Source organism: Colius striatus, chromosome 2, assembly GCF_028858725.1.
Source record: "Colius striatus isolate bColStr4 chromosome 2, bColStr4.1.hap1, whole genome shotgun sequence".
In the NCBI taxonomy this organism is placed as follows: Eukaryota; Metazoa; Chordata; class Aves; order Coliiformes; family Coliidae; genus Colius; species Colius striatus.
The window spans coordinates 68,560,987-68,582,334 of NC_084760.1; the positions used below are offsets into that span (position 1 = coordinate 68,560,987).

Here is a 21,348-nt window from a genome sequence, read left to right on the forward strand (position 1 = left end):
AGATCAACAGGATTTGGAGATAGATTTTGCGTACATATTGATTCTAGTTTCACTGAAGCCAAAGAAAGCTTTTCACTGACAGAAATTGCTCCTGTTTAACACATTAAGTGAGGGAAATAATACCTTTGATGAAGTTTTCAGGATGGATGTTTTAAGATATGTCAGCTGTCTTGTATACTAAAAAAATTCAGTTAGATTTCATATAACGATTTTGATTTGAGTAAACATTTTTTAGAAGTCAGAATGAGATAATAGAGCTTTACATACTTGATCAAATTATAAATTAATTCTTCTTCAATTACTTGAACTACAGAAACATTTGTACTATGTTTTGAATCCTCATTGCAACTAGAGCCCAATATTCGTATACTTACACAATAGTCCAGGGTACATTCGGTTTGCCTGACCAAAAGAAAAAAAGTCAAGTTTGCTCACCACTCATTCATTTAGAGCTCCTGTGAAGTTACTAAATAAGTCACTTATATTACCTATTGGGTGACAGAGGAAGTTGTTGGTTTTGATTTGGGTGGTTTTTTTGGTTGGTTTATTGTTCTTCTCCAAGCCCTCACCCCTCATCTCCCTGATAAAGCTGCAGAGAAAGCTCACTCACAAGTATTTTCAATACAGGGAATTACAATTACCACCTCTATTGCTGTTTGCCAGACATTTGTTCTTTACTGAAGAATAGTCAATAAAGAAATTTAAAACTAAAATTGGTTTTCTACTAAGGATTGGCTCATTTGGATTCATTTTCCCACTTGTGCTTGACAGGTTTTTTTTTTCCCTTTTAAAAAAAAACCCACAAAGGTTTGATTGTACAAAATTTCCAGTTTCAATTCCTAATCCATTATTCTTGCAGATGAAGCTTCAATAACTTACTTCAAACATGGCACAGTCTGTGTGGTTCTGAATGAGAAACACACAGTCTATATTTCAAACATGCCTAAAAATGACAGCCTGCCAATCAAACCAGAAGCATCCCAAAGGCACTATTGCACAAGAAGAGAGACGGCGAAAGGCACAGATAGAAATTTTTTGGTTTACAGCAGGCAGGCTAAGAACAAGGTTCATCTACTGTACCAGAAATATGTGAAAGCAGTATTTGTCATGGATTTTTATAGACTTTACTGTCTGGGGAAAGAAAAAAAAAACAAAAAAAAAATCAAACAAAAACACACAACATATCTAAATTACTGAATAATTAGCAGGGATAACAGTTTCACTTCACCATGTGCCATATACAGTAATTTTCTCTCCATCTTTAGTAAGACAGTGCCTGAGTTTGTGTATTTAATGAGACCATCTGCTGCTGAACTTACATAAATTTCCTTAACTGTGGAGCAGTTACAGCTATTCAGTATCTGTGAAATAGGAGTAATAGTCACCTATAAGGTAGAGAAGAAAAAAAACCCCTTAGCCAAGAGACAAATCCACTCCCCATATTTTTGCTCATAGTTTAGATATCAGCATGTTACAGAAATAAAGATAGTGCCAGAAAAGGCATTTACAATCTCAATTTAAAACTCCACCAGTTAAGATTTAGCAGGCTTCAACACGATTCAGATATGACCTAACCTACTTCTAAGTAAAACAATAATAAGCAGGTTCTGGACATTTTTTAAAAAGCTTCAATATAAATGTAAATATAAAAATAGGAGACTACGCTAAGACAATATAGTTCAATACATTCAAGTTTCCTGTGAAATAAAATGCAAATTACTACCTTGAGAGAAACTGAGAGAAAGAGAACAACTCATTCTCTCAATGTGCGTTTTCTAAACCAGGAACATTCCCCAAACATTACTTGTAATAGCTCTAATTTAAGGTTCACACTCTTAGTTTATGCATAGGACAGAATGCAAATTAAGGAATAAGTGTTGTATACCTTAAAGAAACTTAAAAGGAGCTCAAGTTTTTTTGCTATCTTTTATACCCAAGGCAAGGCTCTGCACTTTCTTGCATTCTGCTGGCTAGCACAAGTTGAGCAGAGCTCAATAGCTTCTTCATCATGACAGGCCACATCTTCTGCCTTAAAAACAAGTCTCTCCCATTCATTCAGTACCTTGATCCTCACTGTTGTTGTAAACACAGCCTTTTGGTCTTCTTGAAAACATTCAGCAACTAAGAGCAATATAACCTGACCTAAAACAAACTTTCAAAGTTGCCAAAGTTCTTGAAACGCATCTTTTATCTCAACCATTAAAACAAGACAAACCCTTCTATTCTAAAGCTTTGATCAATGCTAGGAAGAATGCTACAGGAAAACACTAACTGATTTACATGGCACTTCAAAACTGTGTGCACCACCATACTGTTTTTTATCAATAATGCACTTGTGTAACAAATTATATCCATTAAGGACACCACATACAATATATTCCATTCTAAAAACTGCAATATGATGGAAGAGTAATGAAAATCAGCAATCAAGTAGTATACTGTTTCCACCAGGAATGGATACCTAACAATCTGGAAAAAAAAATCCCAAACCAATCATAATGATCGCAGACCAAGGATAAACTCTCTCTGCTAATTTATAAACTATGTATCAACAAAAGATCAAAAAAGAACCAACGCTCTATTTCAGATCTGAGAGTGTTTTGCTCCTTTTGCATGTGTGGAACAGATAATGAAACAGTCACTCACAGCTATGGTTTGGTTTTTTTTTTCTTTTTCTATCTTTCACCTGTGTGCACAGGCATGCACACATACACACCCTACACATTCCCCCCTCTCCCATCTGGCAAAGATTTCTCTGCTCCCCAACCCAAAAGCATTACAGCTGTTGTATTTCTTTTTAGTAGAAGGGCCTACTCAAGAAATTCCTACTGCTTAACTAGAATGTTGAGACTGGCTTGACAAGAAAACAGCACATCAAGACTGAGCATTACTGAAAAAATTGACAACTGTTCAATTGCAATATAAACAGTTTGCAGCTATCACAAATATCCTAAATATCACCCAGCGCTTCTTTCTCCTTCCCACAAAGGAATTATTATTTCTTGTTTCAGTCATGATTATCAGTTGTACAATTATTAAGCTGCTTATACTTTCAAGAACAAAATAGGTACACAGCTGCGTTTTGCTGGAAATGGAAGTTTTTCAATTTAACATACTTTTCAGAAAGAAAATGGAACATAAAAGACCATCTAATGTATTCTGGACTATGAAGAGAATAGAATATTAGCACTGACTTTTTCTTTTTAATCTCTTAACACAAGAGAAAAATAGTATTTAGTGTTGATTATTGAAACACAGGTACTTTAGAAACAGACAGTGAACTCCCCAAACACAAAAAAGCCAGGATTCTAGACCTTGGCACTCTGATGAGACAAATGATCAATAACCTTACAGGCATCAGACTTGGCTTTGGATAAGAATTGGACTAGGAAAGTAGAAGTAAGCCCAGGCACAGGCTCCGTCGCTTGCATGGAAAGTGACAGCTGAAAAGAGAGTCTGCACCAGCTAAGCAGAGCAGTGACAATCCCATACAAAAAGAGGTTCACTTGGCAAGATTTCCATTTTTCTCATATATCAATCACAAAAGATAGCATTAAAAGTTTCAGCACATCTTTTTTGTTCTGTTAAGGCCACAAGGTTAACCCATTCAGACTAGTTACTCACTTGTAAACTCCTACACCAATAGGGTCATCATTTTGTCTTAAACTGCTTCCAATATAATAATGGGAAAACAGTCTCAAAAAAACCCCCAAAAAAACCAAAAAAGAAAGACATGCAAATCAAGCTTGATATTGGGTTAATATAGAGTCCAAACTCTCAAATATTCTACTCAAAATATCAATGACCACAAAACTTAGATCTGTACTAGTCAAAACACAAGAACGAACTGACGGTGATTCTTCTCATTCAAGAAAAAACCCTGCTATGTAAATTGGGTATCAAATAGAGAAAAAAAAAATCAACTAAGATTTGTATCCCTAAAATTGTTTAGGCATTTAAAAATCCATTGAACAAACAAGAAAATAAACCCATCACCTTTGTTAACCACATATAGACTTTCTGATTTTGGAACCTCTTGCAACATTTTTATTTCCTATAATACTGATGAGACAGTAACACATTTAATGTCCAACTAGCTTGAAAGGACTCAATATAGAACCATAGAATGGTCTGGGTTTGAAGGCATATTGAAGATCATCTAGTTCCAAACCCCCTGCCATGAGCAAAGACACCTTCCACTAGATCAGGTTGCTCAAGAGCCCTTCCAACCTGGCCTTGAACACTTCGAAGGATGGAGCATCCACAGCCTCTCTGGGCAACTTGTGCCAGTGCCTCACCATCCTCACAGTAAAGAACATCCTCTATACATTTGCAAACAGCATTTTATCATCTACTCTTCTATTAAAAGGACTTGCTATCACAGGAAAAAGAGTTTTAACAACAACAAAAACCCCCACCACTCAGTCCCATAGTCCCATACTATAGAAGTCCCATAGAAAACAGAGCTGGAAAAGACACTTCACAAATTTGCCAGTGGTCAAGGGGCAACCTGTGCTGTTGGTCTACTCTGGCTGAGAATGTATCCTCTTTGCAGTACTAAGTAAGAAATTTGACAGGCAGGAGGCAAAACTGAGCACATTTCCCAGCTACAAGGTACACATGAGCTGACAGTCAGTGGTCTTTCACTAGGAGGTGTGCACTGTCTCTGGAGAGGCAAATAACACACTATGCCTCTCAGGGCCTAGTAAAATATCCCGGGCTTAAGTGAGTTATGCTGTTGTACCACAGGCCTACTCTTTTTAAGCAAAGATAAGTGATTTTTTTGCTCCACAACTGAGTAATGGCAAAGCACGAGTGAAGGGCATGAGAAGTCTTACTGTAGAATGAAAGACAGTATGTGGGAGGAGGAAAGTATTCAAGTTTAAGAAAAAATGTGTTCTAAATAGATTTTTAAAAAATTTATTGCCAAAAAGGTTGAAGGCCATAAACGTTTTATTAGGAGCTCAGGTTTTAGGTTTCATAACATCTCATAAATGCAAAGTTTTACTGTGGTCAGCTCAACTATGAGAATTTTTTTATTACTGCTATAAATCAACTGAGCTACTGGCAATTAGTTGCAATTCTGTTGAATTCTAGTTTAAATTGAAAAAAAACAAAAAAAAAATAGTACAGAGACAGAAAAATACAAAGCAAAAGTAGGAAACTGTTTATTTTGGTGTATGTAAACCAAAACACTGCTGTGTAATCCAATCTGAGAGTCAAACTACTACAGCAAAAGCTCTAAAAATGAAACAGTGAAAAAAGTAACCATTACAAGATGCTAATCTGTGATCTTGCTATTAAGAATTTAAAAGACATACTGCCTTCTTGAGAAGAAAGGGGAGGATAGATTGGGGCCCAGTCCAAGGGATTCTTTTTTTTTTTTTCCACCTCAAGTTGAACATCAAAAAACTAAACCAAAAATTCCCAACTTAATGAGCAAAGTAGGTACTGCTGATACTCCAGTATAACAGTTCTCAATCACACTTGTTTGGTAGTGTGGAGGTTTTTTGTGAGTTTTACTTGTTTTGTTTAATTGCCCTTCCCATTGAGTAACCATGTCTCAAGATGATTCAACTAAATTTTAGTGAGCTGGCCAAAATGAAGACACAATACTTTTGAAACATAGATTGTTTTGGGCTGGAAGGGACCTTCACCAAGTTCCAAACCCCACAAATCAAGTTCACTTCCACTACAAGTTCATCTTCCACTAGACCAGGTTGCTCAAGGCACCATCAAACCTGCCCTTGAACACTTCCAGGGATGTGGCAGTCAGCCCCTCTGGACAACCTGTGCCAGTGCCTCACCACCCTCCCAGGGAAGAATTTCTTCCTAACATCTAATCTAAATCTTTCAGTTTGAAACTGAAATCACTTTTTTCAGCTTGAAGCCATTAACCCTTTTCCTGTCCTTTACATATGCCCATGTAAAAAGTCCCTCTGGCTTTGTATTAGCCCCCCTTTTAAGGTTCCTGTAAGGTCTCCCCATAGCCTTCTCTTCTCCAAGCTGAACAACCCCAACTCTCTCACTCTATCTTCATAGCAGAACTGCTCCAGCTCTCTGATCACCTTCCTGTGTGACCTACTCTAGGGAGCCCTGCTGTGGCAGGGGGGTTGGACTAGATGATCTTTCAAGGTCCCATCCAATCCTTAAGATTCTGTGATTCCCTGGACTCACTCCAACAGGTGTGATATGACTTGAATGGAATTATTTAGAGAAAAAAATGACCTCCTGAATGCTCGGAAATGTGTTTAATCCATAAACTTTGTTCCTTTACATTAATTTGTGAAAAGAAAGCAAGTAACCTTAAATTTTTGTAAAGCGTGTGATGCTTTGCAGTCATGTTGGTTTTAACTGCCACTTCTTAATTACTCAGTCACACTGTATAGTATTCCAAATTAAAAAAGTAGTTTATGCTAAGGTCAACATTTCATTTGGGTTAGTTTCATTACAAAGGAATATAATTGACATTCTCTAAAACTACCCCATCATGTAGTTTGGTAACTAGGATGATCAGGAGATTAATTTAAAAAGCTTAGTCCTGCTATGAAAATAAAAATGCCAAGGAACAGACTTTTTAAACCCACTAATGAATGGAAATCATGAGTAAGTGGCTCAGGAATTAGAGGCAAAAGACTTAAGAAAAATAAAATCCTTGCTCCCTGTAATACAATTTTCAGCATAATTACAAATGTCTATAGAGTTTTATTGACTTATTTGGAATTATATAGTTCTGAGGGTTTTATACAGCACATTTACCTAAAAAAGCAGCAACTCTGTCTCATTTGTGAGCTGGCCAGCTGCAGAACTTGGTTTGACATATAGGTTCCAAGAAGGTCTGCTTTGTCTTGTGTATTCCCTTTGCACTTGTGCCAGCCTCGATAAAAATTAAAAAAAATAGTTTGACTGCACAGAAGAACACAATTTACAGGAAAGAAGCTCATATTTCACAGCTATGAAAATTCTAGGCAGGCTGTTCAAAATTTTAGGTAAAACACACTTTGGGACTGAATCTAGTACCCTGCAAGAATAGGGCAAACTAAGTGGAAACCCACAGTTTACCTCCTGGTGTTCCAGTTTGACAATATCACTTTATATACTTTTCCAGTACCAATTACTGTGTTCCATATTGCAATGTATATTCACCCTGGGAAAGCAGATCTTCAAAAATTTGAGAGGACATACCAGCTGGAGACAGACAGTTACTGATTCTGGTATCAGCACCTAGAATTAGATTCAGCAAAGGTGAAACAAAATTACTAGTTACATCATAAGAAATCAAGGTCCAGTACAGTCATTTGCTGAAGGTTCAGTGTCAGATGATGTAAATTTACTGAGATGTATACAATTTTGGAAGCTGTTCTGCATGTGAAAACCTTGCTCTTGCACTAATCAAAGCTACATGTTAGGACACCATTTTGCATTTAAGGTACAATTCCACATAAAAATCATAGGAGTGGGGCATTCATTTGGAACAGATCTATGTCCAGTTGAAATCTGAAGGAATGTTTTAAATAAATAACTGGACAAACTGAGTATTTTCAAAGACAAAACAATTCCACAGCAATTCTGGAAGCCTATTTTTCATGTATTTCTACAACTTTCTACAACTATTGCTGAGATGAGAAAGCCTTACATACTGCTACCACTGTATTTTAAATTACTTTCACTGCTTGATACATAAATATATAGAAACTTAGCAAGAGCATCTGCTTCAGCTGGGTTCCCACAAGCATCAAGGAGAGGCTGACTAGGGAGCTGCAGCTCTATATATTAGAAAGAGTCCCTAGATAAGATCATCAATGGTATAAAAAAACCAAAACTGGAATAAAGAAGGTATCTAGCACTGTACCATATTGAAAACAGAACAAGTGAAGAAACAACAGACTCCTCTGAAAAAACAAAACAAAACAAATCCAAAACTATAAAACACCAAAACCCAAACAATCTAAAGTAGTTCATTACATGAAACCCAAGATTGGAATCAGTGTCACCTCATATTTTCAATAATGACTTCAACACAATGTGGAAGCTACTAATGTAAACTGAATAAAACACAAGGTTGAGAAGCATTGACAGTGCAAAGGAAGGAAAAAAATATAACCAAGAAAGCACAAAGTAAGCTTTGTGTAACAATTTCATTCTGCTTTTTTTTTTTTTCTTTGGAGCCACTCCCTCAAAAACTACAGGATAAAATTTTGATCAGCTTTAATGCCAATTTATTTGCCACTGGAAAGATTGTCTAGAACACTGCTTGAATTCTTACTAGCTATAACAATACCATCCAAACAGAACAAGTGTAGAGAAACAACTTCTGATCCCCAGACACTGTACTGTACAAGAGGAAACTAAGCATTTGTCTTGTTTAAAGACTAGCTAAAAGTTTTGCTAGACTAATCTAAGAAAAACGAGGTCTGGCAGAGTAAATTGTCTACAAGCATCAGGAAGAAAGAAAAAAATATTTAGGTTAAACAAGGATATTGGTAAAATCAAATAAATGGTCTGCAATCTCACCATGTGCTCCACATGGTTAGCAGAAAATCCTAGTCTTTTGCAGTCTCCAAACAGACTTCCACTGCAAATATGAGATGAGAGAAAACAAAACAAAACCAAACCAAAACAACACCAACCCATCAGTAAATCAAAATAGAGTGTGACTGAATCATGAAAGAGATCAAAGATGTGCTTGTTTTCTGTGGCAACTAGATTAGAAAATAAACAAATAGTTCAGTTGAGGACAAAGGAGGTTTCAGACTGGGGTTGCTGATCTGTACCTATCATCAGTCTTAATACAACAATTCTGGAGATCCACCAGTTTTATAAAATTCACGTTTTAACTCCTTTTTGTGGAAATATGACTCAAAAAGGCATCAGACTAAGCTTCTTCATGTCTTCTCACTTTTAGAAAAAGCCTTCAGAAGGCAAGTTGTAACCTTCTCCACCAAAACACAAGCGCTATCTATCAGGGATATTTCAACTTTAAGCCATTTTACCCTAAAGGAAATTCTTTCCATTCCCTTTCCTGTTTGCTATGCTTAAGTCAGCATGCATTTACAATGGTCTTTCATACTGATGCTGAATGATATACAAACGCCTGAATTTTTAAACACTTAATGAAATGGATTATAGAAATCTAAACAGAGCTGTGAAGGTCTGGTTCATGCTTTCATAAACACAGAAATACTTAAAAGTATAATTACTGTGAAGTTGGAAGAGCAAGAACGGAAATAATCTAAATCTTCTGAGGTTTTTCTGGCTCTTGTTTATAGTTAATGAAGCTAAAAGGTTAAGACTGAACACAAAAGGTACAAATAGCAGCTCTTTTCAAAACTGAAGCACTTTAATTTGGATTTCTAAAATCATTTGACAAATCACAACTTTTTTTTCCCAGTCATGTGTATAACTAGCGTAGATTATCAAAACTTTCACAGTACTAAAATTAGGCTCTGCTGGCTGAAAGCCAACTTCAAACTCACATGTCCTGCTCTTTAACAGTAAAACGATCTTTTGGAAGAGATCCAAAGGCACCGTTCAATAGAAGTTCACACATTCAAATTCTGGTATTGCTAATCACGTTTTAGAATTCAGTGGCACGGTGAGCAAATGTAGCTGAAGGCAAACCTGAAAGGATGCTGTTTTCTTTAAGTGCTTATTCTTTTGTTAAATACAACACTTATAAAATATGGAACTGCCAATAATTTATTTGGGAATTCTAGTCAAATGGTTTAAACTAAGAATGAGTACATAATACTCTATTTTAGTCTTGTAAAAAAAAAAATCTTCCCAATACCATATTAGAGTAATAATCTGTACAAGCATTCTGTGCTATAAGGAAGGGAAAACAAAGTACATTGGAATAACAAATAAAATTCTCAATTATCAGACCAACTATCACAAAAAGTTAAGATATTTCATACCATAATTCACACTGGAAGGCACCACAGAATATGGTCTAACCCAGTCTCCTGCTAAAAGCACTGAATTGAGACCAAGCTTCTTAGGGCTTTGGCCAGTCTGATCTTAAGTAGAAAGGATGTAGATTTCACAACCTGCTTGCACTACTTGCTCCAATTCCTCAGCATGATTTTTGCTTCCTAGCGTCAAATCAGAACTTCATCTATTTTATATTACAACCACTGTCACTCCTGTCGTGTATCTCTGTAAGGGGCCTGGCTCTGCCTTCTTAATAATCTCTTATGTGTCACCTTATGAAGCATTTATTTAGTATCCCTTGAGCTTTATGTTGTCCAGGCTATGCAAGTCAGTTCTCCCTTTCCTTATGTTCTCCAGACCCCTTATTTTTCTGGACTAGATTCAGTTCACTCAGTGTTTCTCATGTATTTAAGGAACCAAGATCAGATGGGAGTATGTCCAACATAGTGACCTAAGGAATGTTGAATACTAGCAATCCACTGGCTATGCTCCTGTTCATAAAGCCTAGTATGCTGCTAGCACTTTTCACTGTCAGAGTGAACGTTGACATGCTGAGTCATCTCCGTCAGAATGTGCAGGTCACTTTCAGCACAGTTGCTTCCCAGGCAGCTAGTCCCCACGCTGTACTGTTGCAAAGCATAAGAAGGTGCATTTATCCTTGTTGAATGTCATAAGGTTCTCTACGGTCCATTCCACCAGCCTCTGTCAACTGCAGAGTACTGTCTTCAAAAATGTCAACTAGTCCCACAATGTGATGTCATACAAAAAACTGATGAGGATACAACTTGTCTCCTCTTCCAGGTTACTGATCACAGTACTAAACAAGGTAAGGCCCAGTATAGTACTCCTCTTTTAACCAGTCTCCAGATGGAATATGAAATAGTATGTTTTAAGCCTGACAATCCAGCCGGTCTTCCCATCTAAACATCAATATTGCAACCTGGTTATATAGATGCTGTGAAAGCCATGCTAAAAGTCTGGATAAACTCAATATAGATGATGGGCAAGCTGCCATAGACAATATTATATTTAATCTGATGGCATTTTGAGTTTCAGCAGTATACAGAGAAGTCCCAGGACTATTGATAAGCATATAAAAGGTACTCAGGTACTTCCCACAAAGTCATTTTGATTACTGCTTAGGGAAAAAGAAATCCAAAGCAAAAGAGTTGCACCAGATTTTATGCTATTATGGTAGAAAACATAGGACTGAAGAAAACTATGTTCATGCATAAAACAAAAGTTTTAAGTTTCAGAATCCATAAATACAGTCCATGAAAATAAAAACTAACTTCACCACCCAACTGAGGAAACAATATCATTATTCTCTTTATATGTGCTTGATGAAATGGGAAAGACATCACACTGTAAAAAAAGTAATACAAAGAATTATTTAAATGAAAGCTAAACTTATTTATCATTATTATTGATCTGTAATTCATATACAGCTGTAACAGATCTGTTGACCTTTACTAGGGGGATTTCTAGTTGAGCAAATTTTCACACAGTGACCCATAGGTACACCTAAGAGTCTGGATAGCATTTGCTGAGAGTCCATGAAGAACGGTTTGTCTGGTGGAGGTTTTTTTTCAACCTTATGACCTGTTATTAAGTCACAGAGGGAACACTTTAGACATCTCTTGTTAATACTTTTCCCCACAGTGATTCCTGTAGCTGCTACAAAGAATTCATACAATTGTACTGAGAGATGCGGTTGAGATAGCTAGTACAGAAGAAAAGTGGCTCGTGAGAATTTCTAACTTGCAACTTTAAACATCTCTCATCTATAGGTATATTGAATGTTGTAAAATGAGTGAACTGTTGGGTACAATGCACATAAGAAAGAGGAAAACCATTACCATTAAGCGTCTGTTTTCCCAGGATAAATGTTCTGGTTTATATCTAATTTCTATTTTAACACTCAGCTACAGTATTTTCAAGATATTTCAAGGCATTTATTTAATTAACTATCTGTGAATACAAAAACACAGTTTGTATGCCCATTACCCGACATAAAGATACACTCTCTGCATTCACTGTAGTGATATAATCAGATATTTAACAATACTTTTTAAAAATGCATCAGTGAAATTCAAAGTTGAAACAAAATACTTCACAAAATGTTGTACCCACTTGCTGTAGACCACTATGACACCAAACTGGGAGGACTGGCTGATTCCCCAGAAGGCTGTGCTGCCATTCAGCAGGATCTGTATCAGCTTGAGAGTTGGGCAGAGAGGAATCTCTTGAGGTTCAACAAGGACAAGTGCAGAGTCCTGCACCTGGGGAGGAACAGCCCCATGCACCAGTACAGGCTGGGGGTTGGACTGCTGAAGAGCAGCTCTGCAGAGAGACCTGGGAGTCCCAGTTGATAATAAGCTAAACATGAGCCAGCAATGTGCCCTCGTGGCCAAGAAGGCCAATGGCATCCTGGGATGCATCAAGAAGAGTGTGACCAGTAGGTCAAGGGAGGTTCTTCTCCCCCTCTACTCTGCCCAGGTGAGGCCTCATCTGGAGTCTTGTGTCCAGTTCTGGGCTCCTCAGCTCAGGAGGGACAGGAAAGTGCTGGAGAGAGTCCAGCGCAGGGCCACCAAGATGATCAGGGGTATGGAACATCTTTCATACAAGGAAAGGCTGCGGGAACTTGGGCTGTTTAGTCTGGAGGAGACTGAGGGGAAATCTTATTAACATTTACAAATACCTAAATAGTGGGTGTCAGGGGTTGGGACATCCCTTTTTTCTATAGTAGCTAGCAACAGGACAAGGGGTAATGAGATGAAGCTGAAACACAAAAAATTCCACTTAAATATAAGAAAAAACTATTTCACTGTGAGGGTGATGGAGCCCTGGCACAGGCTGCCCAGAGGGGTTGTGGAGTCTCCTTCCTTGGAGGTCTTCAAGACCCACCTGGACACGTTCCTATGCAACCTGATCTCGGTGGATCTACTTCTTCAGGGGGGTTGGACTAGATGATCTCTAAAGGTCCCTTCCAACCCCTACCATTCTGTGATTCTACGATGGAAAGAATGGTAAACTATTTTTGAGAGTTATTTTTTTAAGGAAACAAGACTTACGCAATCACACAGTGTAACACCTCCTTCTGCCTCAAGACTTTTTAAGTCTTTTGTTTGACTAAATGTGATAGAAAAAAAGTTTCAAGGGTAATTATGCTCATAGAAACTTTATCCTAAAAGTTGCACAACTGCAGAGAAAAAACACACGGTATCCCAGTGTGAAAGAAACACTGATATTAGCAAAATTATCAAATCTGAGAATCTCATGGACTGTTAACTAAGTAGTGCTTGCATCTGACTCAAAAATATCCACCAAAAATAATGATTCCCTGTGGTTCAGTGTAAGAGGCCAGTAAAAGCTCAGAATCTGAGAAAACTCCTCTGCTGTAACACTTCAAGTTTCATCTTGCATAGCAAACATGGTTGGGTCTCAACTTATATTTCATAGCCTGGGGTTCTTCAGTGTAGTGCTTTGAGCAACCATTTGTCCGGCTCTTGACCAATTCAGGTTATCATATCTATCCTGATTCCTTCAGGTAATGAACTAATCAATTTCTACACTTGAAGACAATTGAAAATGAGCAAATCTGTTCTCACATTGTTATAGATTACACTGATCAGTATATTTACCCTACCTTGTCTCATCACCTTTAAAAAGGCTCATTTGAAATGCAAACAAGGCTCTGTGATTCAACCAGATGTACAAATATAAAGCTGTTGGTGGAGGGGACAGCAAGTTGCAGAGAAAACTGAGAGGGAGAAGACTCCCACCTCTGGAATACATGCCTGATCTAAAAAAAAACAGCAGACAGATAAAGGAAGATATATTTTGAGCATTGACAGGTTTATCCCAATAGCTTTTAATTGGAATGCACATGCCTGTGTACCTCTGCCAAACTACTCTGTGAATGGACTGTTGTTTCAGTTATCTGAAAAGGGAATTTGAAATAGAAAGTTACTGTCTTGGTAAAGGATTTTAACTACCTATACATCACTTAATTGACTCCTACAGCTCAAGACAGATCAAAGAATTTGAAGATCAAACTAAGTGATATCTTTATCTCAGCAATAGAAAGGAAGCTATGGAAATGCCAAAATAAGTCCCATGTCTTAGCACATGTTATGAAATCAAAGAAATCTCAAAGCTTTCTTCATATAATTCTCTGTGATGAACATCCCAACAAGTTCCCATGCCTGAACATGTCAGCAATCTAAGAGCTATTTCAGTTGAAATTATTGTATCTCTTGGATATATGACCACTGTGATATATAGTACTGGAACAGGCTGCCCAGGTGGGTTGTCGAGTCTCCTTCTCTGGGGACATGGAAAACCTGTCTGGACGAGTTCCTGTGAGACCTACTCTAGGTCGTCCTGCTCTGGCAGGGAAGTTGGATTAGATTATCTTTTGAGGTCCCTTCCAACCCTTAAGATTCTGCGATTCTGTGACTGAACACAGAGAAGCAACTTTGTAGTAATTTGGCTTGCTATATGTAATAAAAGGCGCTTTTTTTTCTCATTTACCATGTAACAAGAACAGCAGTTCTTCAATATGACAAGACTAAAACAGGTATTGTACAGCTTATTGTTGAACACTAACTTCACATGATGGTTTTGCTGAAGACATGACAAACCAATTTCACCTCTTAGCTCCAGTGCCAGACTGCTGCACATTTGCGTAAGAAACTTAAACTAATTCCTACCTTGTCTCAACTCGTATCAAAGGTTCTATACTGTCGAATACAAAACATTTTTCTCTGAGTCTCAGATGGAAGAGAACAGAAAAGTAATGGCAACACTGCCGAGAAAATAAGCCATGGGTTTGTAAATACAATGTGTTGTTTTGCATCAGTCCAATGAACAAAATTATTCTCACACTGGGTTTGCATTCATCATCAATTACAATTTTTACATGACAAATCTGGAGCATCCTGCTGGACTCAAATCACAGCTGGCAATCCTGCAGCCCAATGTGGCAGGGCAGCCACTCTCTGAAACGGCTCCCTCCATTGTTATAGAAAAAAATCACCAGAAGCAATAATAATAAGCTGTTGTCCTGACAACCTTACTTTACTACAGCAGAACAGTAAGGATAACCTGATCACCATAAACTGCTCCAAAATCTTCAATAGCAGCTGGCCACTGCAATAAACAAGACCAACATAGCAAAATACATATGCTTGCTTACACACTATAGATGATACATATATCCTGCATCAAAATGTATGCATATACACAGACATATTCCCCTCCCCCATTCTTTTTTTTGCAATGAGATTTCACACTAAAACATGTGAGATATTAATTTTCCAGTGCTGAAAGGCTAGAAAAAACACGCTTCTCCTTGAATATACTTTAGGTATCTAAAAGTAGGAAATAATTACTTTTTTTAACAGAAAAAGAAAAATGAAAACAACCAGAGAAGGAGAGTGTGATTAAATAACTTGGAACTCTCAGGTGAAAGAGAAAAAACACAAATACAAATTTCCCTAAGTAAATGGGAAAAAAAAAACAAACAGAAAATCCAAACCCACACCAAAAGACAACTAAACATGGACTGAAATTTCAGATCCTTCAGAAATGCCTTCTCCATAAAATATAGGAGACATAACTGAGACAGTTTTGCTAACTGTGCATTAATTGCAGGATTCCTTTTTACTCCCCCATGTGAAAAGAGAAAGTAACTGCAAAAGTGTTTTAATGGTATGTGCACTTACAACACCTATAGAAAGCTTTACTCTGTCCTTACTCACCATGATTGCCATTTCGTTCTCACAGCTTTTCACAATTTCTCCAATTTCACGGAATTGAATGTGAAAAATCCAACATGAAATCCAAGGTGGTCTACAATCTCCTTTCCCTCTCACATACATGGAGCAAATGTGTCCCAAGAGATTCCTCCCCCCCCCAAAAAAAAACCACAGAAAAAAAGCAGCATGAAGGTGTCTAAGAATATATATTTGTTTTTTAAAAAACCTCACACGTTATTCCATTTGAATTAACCTGCCACAGAACCCCTGTTTTCCTCAGAGTATCTTTTGTTATAAATGCATTTTATTAATTACTGTAATCTATTTTTTTATGTAATTTGTAAAAGTTCTATAATTTCATCACAGATTGTATGAAGTTTAAAATTAAGTTTGGTGACCCAGAAGGGAAATGGAAGGGCAAATTGTTGAGTTGTATGAGGGCTTTGTATCTCCCTTATGTGTCCTTGAACATAGATCACAAAATAATTTTAATATCACTTAAGTCTGAAAAGTCATATTGTGAAATACCTGCAGTTCAAAAGCCTACCTAAAAGCTGAGGTAGCAGGCAGACATTATCACAATGTACTGCCACTGTGTCAGTATCTCCAGGAAGGAATAGCAAATAACATAGCAGTATTATACAAATGTCTGTCGAGTTGGATATGTCAGTTTGCAGGATCCGGGACAACAAATGAAGACATTATATAAGAAAAGATTCAAAGCCAATGGCAAAACTCCAAGTTTTGTGCTCAGATTTTCATTTGAGCTGCTGAGGGGGAGGGGATGTCATGACAACTTCAGCTACTGCCATCTTCCAGCCTCCTAGCTACCACAGGACTATTTACTACCTTTCCTTCTGCCTCTTTTGAGATTCCCTTGCTTCTAAAATAGCTCTGGTATCTTTCCACACTACATGTCTTAGCTTTTTTTTTTTTAAAAAAAAAGTGAGTACAGGTTGTTTTCCTATGGAACACAGAAACCTCAGTTAACCGTAACTAAAACAAATGTCTACCTCATTTCAAACATTTACTATTCTTAAAGCATCAGATCCAATACAGCTGTTTGCTTGTAGATCCAAAAAGGATGGGACGGCAGCTGCTTACATTTATTATGTGTTCAAAAGATTATCTCCATAAGGATTCAAGACATTTTTCAAACAAAACCTTTAATTATGTGAGAACTGATCACTATTTAAGAAACTCCAGAAAATCAGAAGCATCCACTTATAAATCATGAGTAGATAACTGCTGATGTAATTACACTTTCATGATCCAAACATGAGTCTACGTATCTTCTAGTACAAACTATAGTGCAAAATAATCATAATGACAGTTCTGCCTACTGCTGTCCTGTCTTTAGCTAAAAACTAGAAGAGTGTCACCAGTTATAATAATCCTTCTCAATCCTTAGTTCATTCAATTATGCCTGAAAATAGCTTTCAGTCTGGGTTCAGTGCCTTACTACAAAGGAAGGCAGGGTCTCTCTCATTTACTTCTGTCAGGATAAATCAGATGTTTAACATTAAGTTTGCTCTTTCACAACAAACAAACAAAAAGACAGCTATTCATGAGAAGTCCTAACAATTCTTAAAAACCCAGTCATATGGCATCATCACTGAATGTCATGAGAAATTCATATTATTTTTAATGCAATCCATGTGACGAAGTAGTATTTTTACAATTAAAAGAAAAATGTGAAGCATAGTTTTCAATATAATAAACACAAATTCTATCGTCAGAGCTACACAGCACAATAATCCTCATGAATTTTTATTGGATTCCTGGATTTGGTAGCCAGTCGTCATGGTATTTCCTCAAAATAATCCAGGTAGAAAAAACAAGGTAGAAAAAGACTTGAGAGGTGCACCCTTACCCTAAACTTCCTGAACTATTCAGATTTATAAGAGGATAAAAGTTCCTTTAAAAAATGAAGAGATAAACTGAAGTGTACCTTAACTTTGCAAGAGGTAATATTTTTAAAAAATGAAATATAAATTACGCTGCCTAACATGGAAAAAAAATCTAATATTTGTACAATATGGCAATACATAAACAGCCATCTCCACTAATTCACAGTCCAAACATTTTAAAGCTTTTTCAATTGCAAAGCCAAAATTGCATGGAAGGAGAAGAGCATTTGTCAAACCACGATTTTGTTTCATTCTGTCAATACAGCTACTGTTGGCAGTTGGATGACTAACGTGAGAAACTAGATAACCCAGCGCCCCACCCTCTTTCCACAATCTCTAACTTACATTTTCATAATAACATAGCATTTCTCACTCAATATTACCAAACCAGATCACTCATCAGCAAAAGGTATGAGCCTACTGAAAATATTTTAACATCTATCCATCTAAATATAATCTTAATTCCAAACAAGGCAAGGAGAAAAAAATATTTACTTTCTCCTGCAGTTTGAGCTGCTGATATACACATAAAAAGCTCAGGTGCAACTCCTAATCACTATGTCCAATATGAAGATGAAAGTGAAAAAAAAAAATTAATGGCCTCAGTTCACTTGTAAAGGTCAAATAGCAAAGAAAGAGATGGTTTTGCCTGTTTGACCACTGCTTAGCTTAGTTCCTCATTTGACTCTTCATGTGCATGACTATTTCACAATGCACTTCACTAATGGTATGTCAGTAAATGTCTATAGTAAAAAAACCCATATTATCTTTAAGGAAAAATAGAACAGAAACATTTAAAAATAATCAGATTTGCACAGTAAGCAAATATGAGCTACAAAGAATTGAGGTTTTGTTTATTTTTAGGTTTCACATTATACTCCTAGTATATATGAATGACACAATCTTTAATTGATCTAATACAATTACTGAAACAGTGTGGCACCCTTACAAACAACTATTCCTCCTTGTTACGTCCGAATGCTGCTGGCCATACCCACAGGGTATGCAAAACCAAGACAATGCATTCAGAGGTCTCTCTGAAATCTAGCTTTACATGAATGCTACATAAACCATAAATCAACTGTTGTGCAGCCTAAGTGATGTTTTAAGTATCCATAATGCATTAGAGCTCTTGATGATTTAAACATGTTTGCATCCATAATAAAAGATATTTCAAAGATCAAATTTAAGATTGAAGCATTTCAGAGCTACTACAAAAGAAGCAGAGAGCAAATAATACATTCCATTGACAACAGGCACAGTTTTGGAAAAAACACCAAAAGAAATAGATTAATAAGGCATCAGGCCTAGGCACTCCTGGATCCAGCAGGCTGTGATGCACTATGTTTCTGAATTCAACTCAAAATGCTTCCATCTAAGAGAGCAATGTACGGAATCTGGGTAAAAATAGCTGAACAAATAGTATTAATGCACTATGGTCCTTCAGTGGAAAATCCATTCGGTCTCCGTTACTTTGATGAGCTTCCTCTTTTTAAACATTCTCAAACATCCCCCTTTATCCTGCTGCTTTACTTTAAAGCAACCTAAATATTTTGCAGAGCTACCTTCCAACTAGACAAACTTCCTTTAAATATTGGTAGTACATATATCAAATAATGTCTACAAGCAGCAAGATGAGCTGACCAAAACAATGACTTATGTCAGCTAGTAAGCAAATTTCCAATTCTGCTCTGGTCTGGTCAGTGCAGAACTGATCAAGACGGTAGTTTACCATTCATGCAGAGGAGAAAAAAAAAGTAGATAAATACAGAAATAGTAGGCTGCAGAGACACATTACACGCTTTCCTTCTCTGTTGGGGATATCTGATATAAGAAAGCCATCTAGTGTTAACTTTTAGAAGTGAAAATTGCGCACAAAAGAGCTCCGGAGAATTTAGATAGGCAATCCTCCTTAACTTTGCATGTCTTTTGCATCACAAAAAATAAAACTCGTTTCCTCTGGTAAAGCCAGGCTGAAAGCAAATATTGAAACTCCTAATGTGTTAAAACAATCCATCATCAAGTACTAAGCAAGTTTACTGACTTACTTCGCGGACGCTAACAGCCATATCTGAAATTCATCAACTTCAGAGTTGTCTTTGTCAAGACTGCGTAATGCTACTTCCCCATTCACACGGCCATACGCACACCGCACGTACATACACCGCCTCGGCAAAACGCTGCGGAGCACCGCAGAACAGCTACGCAGCCAGGAAAACAAAACCTAGAGCTAAGTTGATCTCAACGGACTATCACGTAAAGAATTGAAGACCAAGTTTGGAGAAGGGACCGCTGAACACGTATTCAGAGTATTACAAGGTAACAAAGAGTGGAAAATGATACGGGTTGCGCCGGGTATACAATAAGTAAGTAAACAGCATTAAAATCACTTCAGGAAACCTTGGGGGCTAGAACATCTTTCCCTTTGCAAACCCCAAAGTGGCAGTCTCCATTGCTCTCCGTCTGCTCTGAGAAACAGCTATACCCCAGAGACGTCCCATGCAGGCAAACTCACTCCCTAATGGCCATTATTCTTGAAGTGTGCTTCAGAGACGGAAGCGACGTGAGCGGGCGCCGGGCTGTTAGAGCTGGGGGCAGCCCGGTCCCGCAGGTGCCTGGCGACCCGACAGGCAGCCCTGCCGTCCCCACGGCCACAGAGCGTGTTAGTTATGGGGCAGATCACAACGTTGTTTATACAGGCGACGTGCGGGAGCGAGCGGCCGCCGCATCGGGGACGGTATCGCGGCTGGGGCGAGGATGGGCTGCTGGTCGGGAAGGGGGCCCCGAGGTTTATCGCCGCTCCTCGCCTCCCACAGCCCTCTGTCTTCCTGCTGAACCCGGAGAAGCCGAATCTGCCTCCCAATGACACCTGAGGGGAGAGGAGATGGGACCCTCCTCCCTCTCCAAACTGTTTCAGACACCTTCCCGGGAGGTAAAGGACTCATATGCCCGCGTTCCCCCGGGCACCGCTCCCCGTCCTCCCACCGCAGCGGGGCACAGACGCGGTGGCAGCCGCCGCTCCTTACCTGATGCTACGACTGCTGCTGGCCGCGCTCCGGCTGCTGGCGCCGTGGGTGCCCCATGCCCCCCGCCGCTGCCTTTCCGCCGTGCACACGGGCTCCGCTCCGCTCCCCGCCAGCGGCGCGCGCTCCTCCCCCCTCCGGCGGGACGCGCCGCCTGCGGGGCGCTGGAGCCACTAATGGAGCCGGGGCGGAGGGGGGGTAGGAGGAGGAAGGAGCGTCGTCCGCTGGGGTCCCGCGGGCTCGCCCGCTGCCTCGCGCTCTGCCCGCCGCCGGGTCCCGAGTGCGCCTCAGCCGCCGGACGGGCAGGAGAGGCGGCGGCAGGGGCGGGAGCGGCGGCAGCACCAACACACACGCGCTCCCGCCCGCCCTCGCACACCCGCAGGCCCCTCCCCTTCGCCCGGCCCCGCCTCACACTGGCTTCGCCGGCCCGGCCCCGGGGGAATGCCAACTCCCCATTGGTCATTCGCGCTGTCGCGCAACCGAAACGCCAGGCCCCGCCCCGCGGCGTGCCCACTGCCTCCTTCACCGCGTCCCCCTCCTTCGCCCTCCCCGGCGGGGTCGCGGGAGGGGAGCCCCGGGGCCAGGCGGGGAACGAAAGCGAGCAACAGGTGGGGTGGAGGGACGGAGAGACGGAGGGAAGGAAGGAAGGAGGGAGGGAGGGAGGGAGGGAGGAAGGGAGGGGGGAAGGCAGGCAAGCAAGGGCCCTCCCCGGCAACGTGC

At 39.2% G+C, this 21,348-nt stretch overlaps 1 protein-coding gene across 3 annotated transcripts in view; it reads right to left on the reverse strand.

Moving 5' to 3' along the window:
- SIPA1L2 (signal induced proliferation associated 1 like 2) overlaps positions 1-20,965 on the reverse strand; it is a 145,219-nt gene extending 124,254 nt beyond the window's left edge. For all 3 annotated transcript variants that reach the window (XM_061990991.1, XM_061990992.1, XM_061990990.1), the window contains exon 1: positions 20,632-20,965. The gene's annotated coding sequence lies outside the window, so the exon portion shown is untranslated. The remainder of the gene's footprint in view (positions 1-20,631) is intronic.
- Positions 20,966-21,348: the final 383 nt, after the last annotated feature.